The sequence below is a fragment of the Staurois parvus genome, unplaced genomic scaffold, assembly GCF_062004578.1.
Source record: "Staurois parvus isolate SC_StPar_1 unplaced genomic scaffold, SC_StPar_1.0 ptg000132l, whole genome shotgun sequence".
Lineage (NCBI taxonomy): Eukaryota > Metazoa > Chordata > Amphibia > Anura > Ranidae > Staurois > Staurois parvus.
Window position 1 is genome coordinate 6,596,952 of NW_028317928.1, and position 4,392 is coordinate 6,601,343.

Below are 4,392 nucleotides of genomic sequence, written 5' to 3' on the forward strand. Positions count from 1 at the left end.
GACCAGAGACTGCGGACACAGTACAGGAGATGATCAGAGACTGCGGACACAGTACAGGAGATGACCAGAGACTGTGGACATAGTACAGGGAAAATACCAGGGACACAGTACAGATGACCAGAGACTGCAGACAGTGCAGGGAATAACCAGAGACTGCAGACAGTGCAGGGGATGACCAGTGACTGCTGACCTTTGGGGAGGGAGGGGGAGCGGGTACCTGAATTTGACAGGTACCCGCTCCCACTTCCGCGGCGTTGTCTTTCCCTCTTCTTCCCGCGCCGGCTTCTGTGACAGCCGGGTGCCCACTGCGCATGCGTGAGAAGCGCTGCGCTTTGTGACCTGGGACCTGTCATGTGTCCCAGAAAACACTGGACCATTCACAAAGCGCAGCACATGCGCAGTGGGCACCCGGCTGTCACAGAAGTCAGTGCGGGAAGACTGTGCAGCGCTGGAGCGAGGAACAGGTAAGGCCTTGCAGGAGAGAACAGCTGAGCGGCCGGCCTGGTATTCTGACATGGTGGCGGCAGAAATACCAGACCGGCCGCTTTATATTCGCTCCATAAGACGCACTGACATTTTCCCCCCTTTTTTGGGGGGAAAAAAGTGCGTCTTATGGAGCGAAAAATACGGTATATTATAGTGATTTTTATATATACATCATTATTACACGCATTTATTACTATATATGGCTTGGCGGATGTATTTTATTATTTAAGCTGCATATTATTATAGTTTATAAATTACATATTAATTATTTATGATTATGTTTACCATTTCATTATTGCTGTATATTATTTGTGGGCAATTGCTATTTAACATCTATGAAATTTTTTTTACTGTTTTGGGATCGCTCGCTTGTATTGAATTCATTTTTTTTAGATGTATTTTATGTGCAATCACTCTTATGTATCTGCAGAGATCGAGCGGTATTGTGTTACCATAATGCCGTTTCTGATTGGCTGCAATTAGTCTGCAATGCAGACTGAGTGTGTGATATATAGTTGTGTCGAGACGTCTATCATCCATTCCGCCCCGTGAGGACGTCGGATGCCCCGTGAGACGTCGGATGACGAAATTAGTAGGGCTGGGCTTCTTTTGGATGTGATGTCTGGACGCTCCTCGTAGACTGTCGGCTGTGACAACGCGGTGAGCGAGGCTCGTCCCTGTTTTCTTGAGACTGTAATTGCTGGTGTCGGCTAGACACCCTGTTTGTGAGTGCATTTCTGATGTTTTAATAAAACATTCTGGTTTTAAACGTACTGAACCATGATTTCCTTTTTTGATTCCCCGAACATGATCTATGGTATGGAGACGTGATGACTACCTGCTGTTAAAGGCTATTCCATATTGTGCTGACTGGCTGCTTGCAGTATATTGCTCCCAGTTTGGATTACTTCTGCTGATCATCGCTCCCAGAGCAAACGCTATCTTTGCTGACTTATAATCTGGTCAGCATGGAGCTCTGGTGAGTGTACCCATTTCATTCGGTGGCGGATTTTTTTTGCACAGTGTTTGATTTTTACAAGATTTCAGAACTGTTTAATTACTTTGTTATGGTGGATGGACTTTTATATTTTTTTCTATCACGGACATCATTATTTTAAACTAATAATTTTTGTATTTACTTATATTTAGCGCACTCTTTGATTTATTCATATTTTCCTTACAAAAGACAAGTGATGGAGGACGCACCAGCCCAGTGCATTGTCCCAGGAGTAGTTTATTATTTAAGATTGAAAACATACAATGAAGAAAACACAGCACGTCAAGCCACTGACTCATGGCACAGTGGATAGCGGGGCCTAGAAGGAGCCAACGCTTCAGTGTCAGTGGGGTTTGGAAATCCACCCTCTAGCATTGGTGTCAGTGGGGTTAGTTAAAGACCCTCACATATTGGTATTAGTGGGAGTAATAAAAGAGCTTCCCCATCACCTTTTATGCCAGTGGGAGTATTTGAAGACCCCCCCCCCCAGCATTGGTGTTAGTGGGAGTAATTAAAGACCTCATTGGTGGTCAACGGAAGTAATAAATGGCCCTGCACCAATGGTGGAATGGTGCTCAATCTTCAGTGTCAGTGGGGTTTGGAAATCCCCACTCTAGCATTGGTGTCAGTGGGGTTAGTTAAAGACCCTCACAGTATTGGTATTAGTGGGAGTAAAAAAAGAGCTTCCACATCAACATTTATGCCATTGGGAGTATTTGAAGTATTTCTAGCATTGGTGTTAGTGGGGGTAATTAAAGACCTCCCCCTGGGATTGGTGTCAGCTATGGTATTTAAGGACCCCGTCCCAAACACTGATGTTCAGAGGGGGTAATGAACTCCCCCGTAGCATTGTTGATCACTGGTAACTATCCAGTTTGTAGGCTCCATGTCTGGTGCTACACCTTGTTGTGATTTTATGACCAGAGCTAAAGGCACCAACGGGCAGGAGATACCTCTTCCCAATGGTGGCTGGTAAAAATTGTTAAGTGCTGAAACGCTCTGCCCTTTTGTTACTATTTAGCCCTTTGGTTAGTTAGTGTTTTCTACACGTTGATGCTTACCCAAGGACAGCAAAGGAAAAATATTAATTAAACTTGCGTGTACTGGCTGAATCATTTTGTTTGTAATTTTTTGGTTTTTTTAGTGCTAGTCGCTCTTTTTTATGTATTTTATATATCTTTTGCAATTGGTCGTAATGAGAAGCATATCAAATGCAGTGCCAGTAATGTTAAAGGGGACTGTAGGTCATGTTCGCGTGTAAAGGAACTGTAATGACAGTCTTCGACAGCATATCCCCAGTCTCCAACCACACCTGGGGCATGTCTAGGGTCTCTTATTGCTGTTGGATTTATGGCCCTCAAATGACCACCACGTTTTCCTCTGTTTATAATTTGGAATGTTATGTTATCTATGTTAAAATAATTTATTGGTTAATAAAAGGCTGCTATGGCCATTGCTGCTGTTAGAAATCACCGGGGTCCTATACGCCCCCCCAAGAAAACAGTTTACTAGGCTTCAGTACCAATCACTCATTGTGTTCATTCAGTAAAGGAAGGGGCTGATAAATGTGACATATTTACCGAACCCTCTGCCCACTCTCCATCCTAAAGGATCCTATTGTGTGCTTACTGCTGCTGGTGGGAGGAAAAGGAGGGAAGTCGGAAGCACTGTGGGGGTGGGGGAACCCCAGGGAGCTTGGGCAATGGAGGAAACATATGGTGTAGGGGGTGGGTAAAGGGTGCTGTGGGGGCAGCTACTGGAACCAATCTGCTGTATGACTCTCTCTGCAGCAGCTGAAAGGTAGGCCCGGAGCAAAAAAAAAATAAACACAGGGTCAACATGACTAGAGGGAATAGAGGGACAACAGAGGTTTAAATTATGGGAAGGAAGTTTTGGGGATTAAGGCTTGCCTTATTGGATGGGGGATGTTGGGGAGGGTCTCCCAGGGAGGAAAAGGAGGGTCTGTCCTCAGGAAGTCCAGTGGGGGACGTTTGGAAGAAGAAGAAGCTTACCACCCTCCGTCCCCTTCGTTCTTTGGATTATAACGGCGGCCTTGGCGGTGGTTGCTCTTTGGAGGAGGAAATAATTCTGTATGGAGACAGATTCGGGACCCACCAGTGGTATGGGGGCCTTGGTACCTTCAAGTTAACAAGGGGTTAACTCGGAATAGGTAGAATGGTGGTCACTGCAGATAAGTAGGGTTATCTCCAAGCTGGTGTGTTGCGGCTGTTGATAAGTAGGATTGTCCCAGAGCCGGTTGGTTGCGGCTGGGGGCCTAAGTTAAAGGAATGTTGTCCGAAAAAGTGAAGTTGGTATTATGGCCGTCAAATGACCACCATGTTTTCCTCTGTTTATAATTTGGAATGTTATGTTATCTATGTTAAAATAATTTATTGGTTAATAAAAGGCTGCTATGGCCATTTTGTCTCCAAAAACTGGTTTGCGTATTTTGTATAGCTGGGATGGTGGAGGGTATGGCCTAGCAGGCTTGGTTAGGTTGGAACGCGTATATTCTACCCTTGTCAAGTCAGCAGACAGTAGAAGAGAAGAAGCCAGCTTTCAGCTGCTGCAGAGAGAGCCATACAGGGGATCAGTTCCAGTAATTGTTCCCCCTCCGTGCTGATCACCCCCTCTTCTGCCCACATCTGATTCACCCACCTTCCTGGGCTCCCCTGTTGGCCTGGGCCCCGTACAGGAGGACTGGTGGTACCCCCTTATCTACATCCCTGCTCTTATGTGTGGTGCTTTGGTTACGTAAAGAGCTGCTCTTGAGGTCCCCTATTCCAAGCAAGTAGACCACCACTGCCCTGGAAATCTGTGCATGCTTAGTTAACACGTTGAATAGAAACAAGGAGATAATATTACATAGTTGGGACATTTTCATTTACATATAGAATTATTTGCAGATA